This window comes from Tupaia chinensis, unplaced genomic scaffold, assembly GCF_000334495.1.
Source record: "Tupaia chinensis unplaced genomic scaffold, TupChi_1.0 Scaffold000472_1, whole genome shotgun sequence".
NCBI lineage: Eukaryota > Metazoa > Chordata > Mammalia > Scandentia > Tupaiidae > Tupaia > Tupaia belangeri.
Genome location: NW_006159981.1, coordinates 26,592 through 34,390, shown reverse-complemented (window position 1 = coordinate 34,390; position 7,799 = coordinate 26,592). Strand labels below are relative to the sequence as shown.

At 39.6% G+C, this 7,799-nt stretch overlaps 2 pseudogenes; both read left to right on the top strand.

Moving 5' to 3' along the window:
- Positions 1 to 656: 656 nt before the first annotated feature.
- LOC102482001 (RNA-binding protein EWS pseudogene) lies at positions 657 to 1,490 on the top strand (annotated as a pseudogene).
- Positions 1,491 to 2,039: 549 nt separating this feature from the next.
- The window catches only part of LOC106735647 (CDK2-associated and cullin domain-containing protein 1-like), a 30,964-nt pseudogene continuing 25,204 nt past the window's right edge, over positions 2,040 to 7,799 (top strand).

Sequence of the window (7,799 nt, the reverse complement as noted above, 5' to 3'; positions counted from 1 at the left end):
TGGATGGCCACGCTGCAATCCCTTCTCCTCCATTCTCCTCTCGGGTTCTTGGGCATGCACACACACGTGCCCGGCGTGAGTTTTAAGCCACCGGGTCCGGGATGCAAACTGCGGTCGACTACGTGGGAGTCCAGTGACATAGCCATTACGTTAACTGCTGGTCCCCAGAGTTTCAATTTTAAAAGATAAAGATTTTGGAGGATGGATGATGGTGATGGTTATACAACAGTGTGAATGTACTTAATGTCACTCAGCTCTACACTTGAAATGGTTAACATGGTAAATTTAGTATTATGGGTTTTTTTTTTTACCACAATTAAAACAACTTTTTAAAAAACTAACAGGAGACTAACAGGTGGCATGGTGATTAAGGTGCTAGATTCCCACATGGTCCACTGCAGTTCAAGTCCCAGACCTGGGCTTACCTTCTCACTTTCCCCCTCTGTATCTATGTCCAAATTAAAAAATAATAATAAATAAATAAATTTAAATAATTATTTGAAAATAAAAATAATTAAACAAAATTTTAAAACCAATTGAGTTCATTTTCTCTCACAACTATTTAAAATTATTTTAGAAAGCAAGAGGGAGACAGACATTGAGAGATTGAGGAGGGAGAGAAAATGGCATCTATGAATTACATACAGTACCTATAGCCAAGCTGTAGTCCAGCAGGCTACAGTGCTTACACTGCCCAGCCCACTCAAGGATATGCACAGTCCACCCAGGCTTATGGGCTACAAAGCTACAGAACTTATGGACAGCCCACCAATGCCAGCTATACCCAGGCTCAGACCACTACAACTTATGGGCAGACCGCATATGCAACTTCTTATGGACAGCCTCCTACTGGTTATACAACTTCAACTGCCCCCCAGGCATACAGTCAGCCTGTCCAGGGGTACAGCACTGGTGGTTATGATACCTCCACTGGTACAGTCACCTCCACCCAGGCCTCCTATGCAGCTCAGTCTGCATATGGCACCCAGCCTGCTTACCCAGCCTATGGGCAGCAGCCTGCAGCCACCACACTTGCAAGGCCACAGGGTGGTGACAGGCCCACTGAAACTAGTCGACCTTAATCTAGTACAGGGGATTACAAGAGACCAGCCTAGGATATGGACAAAGTAACTGCAGTTATCCCCAGGTACCTGGGAGCTACCCCATGTAGCCAGTCACTGCATGTCCGTCCTGTCTTCCTACCAGCTATTCCTCTACACAGCCGACTGTTATTATCAGTGCAGTTACTCTCAGCAGAACACCTATGGGCAACCAAGCAGCTATGGACAGCAGAGTAGCTATGATCAACAAAGCAGCTATAGGCAGCAGCCTCCCATTAGTTAACCCCACTCCCTGGAACTGGATCCTATTGCCAGGCGCCATATCAATATAGACAAGAGAGCAGCAGCTATGAGCAGCAGAGTTCATTCCAACAGGACCAGCCCAGTAGCATTAAAAAAAAAAAAGTTTTAAAACAATCCTGCAGCTAACTCTGCAGTTTAAGTTTCAGACCCAGCAGCTTGTAAATCACACTGGCTGCCTGTGTATGCATGTCCAAAATTCTGAGGAGAATAGTGATGGTTATTCGCTCTGGGGAGTGATTTCTCATTTTCCCTCACTCTCTGTGTCTCTTAAGTAAGCATACATGCCCTATAGAAAAAATATATATCATAATTAATAGTAAAAACAACACCATTTGTGAGTCATTTAGAAATATCACATTGGGGGTACAGATGGTGCACAGCAGTAAAACACAATCATGAGGGTGACTTACCTGGAAATATTTCTGTGGTTCAAGGCTGGAGACCTACTAGAATATGCTGAGTATATGTGTGCTGTTGTTCAAGGCTGACTGAGTGTGAGAATTAATCATGATATCAAGACTCTTGAGGGTGCTATCTGTCTCTCTCATGGAAGAAAAAAACTTTTTTGTAATGAAAAATGAATCCTCTAGAAAAATAAAAAAATATATATATAATTAAATTTAAAAATTATATAATTAAGTAGTTAAGGCCTCATGCTTCTGTGGCCAGCTGGCAATGGGTGTGAGTGGCACCACCTCCACACTCTGTATGGCAAAGATGGTGGGCCAGAACAGCACCACAGCCACCCCCGGGGTATGTCAGGACCTGTTCATCTGGTACTGCATTTACTTTGATCGAAAGCAATGGAGTTACCTCAACTTCTAGAACAGGCTGCAACAATAAAGAAAGAAAGAGAAGTTTGGCAAGGAGAGAGCTGGGCTTTCCAAGTTACCTGACCTTAAAGATGCTGAGGCAGTTAAGAGTCTTCCCTGAAGAAATTCAGCTTGGGGAAGCATTGCTAGCCCAAGGTGAGTAAGAGAAAGGTGTGGAGTGTCTGAGCAATGCCATCACTGTGTGTGGATATTCACAACTAGGAGGTGAGCTTGTAAGGTTTTCTGCAGCTGCTACCACCTCCATCATGCACTTTGTCAATCCAAGTTCTGACTGAGAGATTTCAGGGGGGCATCGCTGGCAGAGTCTGCTGTCTCTGTGGATAGGAAAGCACAAATGAAGGGCTCTAAATGGGGTCCCCACCACCACTGGAGGCCAACAGGGTGACCATGATGTTAAAGAGATGCCACGTGGTTGCAGCCAAGGCAACACTACCCCAGCTCTACCATCAATATCAACACCTCCAGCTCCAATCACTCAATGAATATGACTATTAAAGATTACAAGAGCACATAATGGGGGCTTCAGGTCACTTAGTGGTTACAGTGATGTCAATATGATTGACCATGGTTCAAGTACCAGACACAGCAACTTGACATTCATGTAAGACATATGTGCATATGTGCCCAAAATCTTGAAAATAGAATAAATGAGAAGGGATTTAAACATGACCATCCCCCCAGAGGGTGATTCCTCATTTTCTGTGTCTATCTTTCTCTCTCTCTCTCTCTGACTATCAAACAAACCCTATAGTAAAAATCTCTCTTTCAAAAGAAAAAACAAAACCCTCCTGAAAGCAATTGGATAGTGTCGTAGATGAACTTTTGACACAGATTTCTGATGACTCTATCCCTATATCCTATGAACAGATATACAGGTGTGTGTATAAGTGTGTAAGCCAGCAGAACTGGAACAGATGTATAGTGATCTGATCTAAAAGATTAATCACTTAGAGAGACCAGCAAATGGTATAATAGTTATGTTTCTGGACTACCATGTAGTTGAGCATGGTTTGAGTCCCAGATCCATTGGCTTAAATTCACACCAGATGTGTGTGCATGTGTGCCCAAGATCCTGAGAGGAGACTGGAGAAGAAGAGATTAAGGCATGGCCATTCTCCCTTTGGGTGATTTCTCAGTTTTTGTCTCTCTGTCTCTGTCTTTCCAATGAGAACACACACCCTATAGCAAAAACATATCTTAAAAAAGTACTTAGAATTTCAATCAAGTTGCATGCCAGTCCTGCAGATCTCTATACTGAAAGAGTTAATATAGCTCTTAGACAACACATGGCAGCATCACAGAGCATTGTGCCTCTTTTCATATATACGAAAAAGCTTTACATTGAAACCAGCTTAACAACGCTTAAAAGATAGCCTTATAAAGCTGTTCATGGAACATGATGAGAAAAGACATCTACAGCAGAACGCCTTTAGTTTTAGGAGCCCAGTCAACACCATCTCAGGTTATATCTTCTACTATGGCAAATATTGTGAAGGCCTGTATACTCTCACAGCAGAATAGGTTCAGATGGTTCCAACTCTGTTCTATAAATTTATCCCAAACATTTTCTCTCTGGCAGTAGAGCATAGGCTTTTTGATTATGCTGCTCAAGATCAGAAACTTCAAAGAGAATTTATTCAGAGTGATTTTCCAAGAGATGACTAATCCCAGAAGAGAGCTGAGAGTGACTTGGTTTACAACAGCTCATCAGCATACACAAGTTCCAGGGGAACAGACAGTGAATGTACTGAAAGTACTTTCCTTGTGGAAAAGAGGATGCACCAAAGCTATAGAGTGTACTCAGCACAGTGGGGGCCGGCAGACACTCAAGAACTCTCACAAAGCTATTTTTTTAAGAGATTTTTGCTGTATGGCATATGCACTTGCTGGAGAGACAGAGAGCATGAAAGCACCCACCAGGGAAGATGGTCATGCTGCAATCCCTTCTCCTTTATTTATCTCTCTGTATTTTAGGCTCACACACAAACACATGTCTGGTGTGAACCTCAAACTGCAGTGTCTGGGATGCAAACCATGGTCGACTACATGGGAGTCCAGTGATGTATCCATTATGCCATTTGCTGGATCCCAAACCTGTTCTTATAAGAGGACATTGGAATTCTTACTTTCTTTTTAATTAAAAAAAATGAAAATAAGTGCTGCAATCCCTTCTCCTTTATTTATCTCTCTGTATTTTAGGCTCACACACAAACACATGTCTGGTGTGAACCTCAAACTGCAGTGTCTGGGATGCAAACCATGGTCGACTACATGGGAGTCCAGTGATGTATCCATTATGCCATTTGCTGGATCCCAAACCTGTTCTTATAAGAGGACATTGGACTTCTTACTTTTCTTTTTAATTAAAAAAAAATGAAAATAGGAGGTTGTATCATGGTTAAGGCACTGAATTCCCACATGGTCTACCATGATTCAAGTCCCAGACCTGGTGACTTAAAAATTACACCAGGCACATGTGTGCACATGCTCAAAATTCAAGTAGAATAGAGGAGAAGGGATTGTAGTATGGCTATCTCTCCTTGGTGGTGATTTCTCACTTTTCCTCTCACTGTCTTTTTGTCTCCCTCTCCAGCAAGTGCACACTCCCTATGGCAATGGTCTTAAAAATTAAAACAAAGAAACAAACAAAAACAGGGGCAGGCAGTTGGCATTGTGGTTAAGAAGCCAGGTTCTCACATGGTCAACTTTGGTTTGATACCCTGAACCAGTAGTTTGCCTTCTCACTTTCCCTCTCTCTCTTTCTTTACCTCACTTGTCAAAATAGAAAGCAATGGGGACCAGCAGTTAGCATAATGGCTATGTCGCTGAACTCCCATGTAGTCGACCACGGTTCAAGTCCCAGACCAGGTGGCTTAAACTCACGCCGGGCATGTGTGCATGAGTGCCAAAGATCCCAAGAGGAGAATGGAGGAGAAGAGATTGTGGTGTGGCCATCCCCCTTGGGGGGTGACTTCTCACTTTCTATCTCTCTGTCTCTCTCTGTCTTTCTGGTGAGTGCACGCACCCTATAGTGAAAACCTCTTCAAAGGGAAAAAAAAAAGAAAAGAAAAGAAAAAGAAATAGAAAGCAATGAAAACTAAATTAAGTAATTCTCAAAAACAAACAAAACAAAACAAATTGCTACTAGACATGGGGGGTGATTTTGAAATGCAACAATTTTATTATCTACAGAATCTGTGAGGAGCAAGCATTTTGGAAAGTGATCATTGCTAAGTGATATCCAACAGCCGAAATCAGCAGCTTCCTCCAGAAATATGAGCAGAAGGATCAGCAGCCTGGAAACCTTAACTTGAGAATGGCCCACACTGTGGAAGCACTGGCACAGAAAGTCTTTAAAGAAATTTTAGTTGCTGAACTTGAGAACATTTTTGGAGTATACTTTTTTGGTGAATAAGATGAATGCAAGTCACTATTTCAGGCAAAGGATGAATAATAAATTCCCTTTCTATTATCTTATGACAAATTTTAAGAACAATCTGGGATGTATGAGATCAGAGAACAAGATTAGGAAAAATGGTTGAACAGCAAAAATAGAACCAGCCATCACTTTCAGCCTCCCATCTGAGCTGTTTAAGACCTTTGGGAGAAGAAAGATGAGCCTTTCACACTACAGACTCTTGGAGGCCCCATAGCACATCCTACTGAGTAACAGTGAGTAACAGGAAGTTTAGCTCTGTCATGGCTTGAGTTTCCCACCCACAGTGCAAGTCAACAACTTATTTGTTACTTTTCCTCTATATTTATTGATAATTACAATTTTTTATGAATAAAAGACTGAGGAAGGAAAAGGAACACCAATTCTAATAACTTTTCCCCTCTCCTGAACACTACTACTGGTAAAAGAGTAGAAACCAACTAGAGGTTGAAAATCTCTTATCAAAAATGCTTAGAAATATGTTTCAGATTTAAGACTTTTTTGAATTTTGGAGTATTTTTGATGTTAGAGATTTTTTTACAGAGAGATTTATTCCTGCAGGATGCATGCACTCACTGGAGAGACCAAGAGATACAGAGAGATAGAGATTACCCTACAATGAGGATGGTCATCCCACAATCCCCTCTCCATTTTCTTCTTAAAATTTTAAACACACAGTTTCAATCTATCAGGAACAGGACATGAACTGTTAAAGGCTATGTTGAAATCCATCAACGTAAATATCATGCCATCTTCTGGATCTAAAGATTAGAATATTAATTAATAATCTTGGGAAGCAACTCAAATCTAAAAATGCATTATTCACATGCTTTTTATATACACAGTATTAATTATTTGAAGAATTTTTAAATTTTTAAATTGGCAGAAGGCACATGTACTTGCCAGAGAGAGACAGAGTGATAGAGAGAGTGTGTGAAAATGAAAAATCAAGCCACCAAGTCTGGAGCTCAAACCAGGATCTGCCATGTGGAAATCCAGTGCCTCAACCATCATGCCACCTGCTAGACCCGTAAAATAATTTTATACAGTACTTCTGAATTGTAGCAGTTTGACTGTGACCTGTCACATGAGGTTAACTGTAGAATGTTCCACCTGTAGCATCATGTTGGTGCTCAAAACATTTCAGATTTTGTTCCATTTCAGGTTGGATTAGGAATGCTTGGTCTTTACTATCAATATCAGAAATAACTAGAGTCAATAGGTGCTGTTGTGATTAAGGCACTGGACTTCTATATGGCTAACCTCTGTTTGAGTCTCAGACCTGGTGAATTTCTTTCTCATTCTCTGTCTCTCTCTCTTTCTCTCTGATAAAATTAGAAAGTAATAATAATAAATAAAATTAAGTAATTCTTTTAAAATACCAGAAATAACTAAAAAATATATAAAGTTACTTAATTATGTCAAAATAGCCCAGATCCCTCGAAAACAAAATAATTTCATAATCTATAATCTTCTTTTGCTGTGATCTAAATGTTTTTTAGACTTATAAGCTCTCCAGAGTGGGAGATAAAAAAGGGCATTCCTTCCAATTTTAAGATATAAAAAGGCCCTTTAAAATAGTTCTATTTTAAACAATTATTTAATTTTATATGTTATTATCTTTATTTTTTTTTAAATTGCTACAGCTCCTAGAAAGATAGCCTGGTGTCATAAATAGTTCTGCCTGGAAGAGAGGATTAGAGATGATATATGAAAGAATTTACAACATAAAATAACCTGCACTTTTACCTTTGCTAGCAGATAGTATATAACAGAATACTTGGGCAGGGCTGAATTGAGAAGGTTTATGTGTGACTAGTGTGCTGGGCATTTGCTTTGCAACAATTTGAGTAGTTGACATGTAATTATTTTCTCAAAAATATTGAAAACCATACTGTTTCTGTTGTTATAGAGTCACAAAAAATTATACAAAATTATAAAAAAAAATTGAACTTTATTTTTAAAATTCAGTATTTTGAAATTGGGAAAGTTGTTTATTAACTGTCAAGAACTATGAAGTATTAGTTAAGATTTTTTGATATGTAAAGTAAATGTTTGTGAAAAAATGTAAAAATACATTTAAAAATAAAAAAAGAAAAACCATGATGTATTTTTCTGTTTTCTATGTAAAATTGTGTCATGACTTTTCCAACAACCCAATACTAT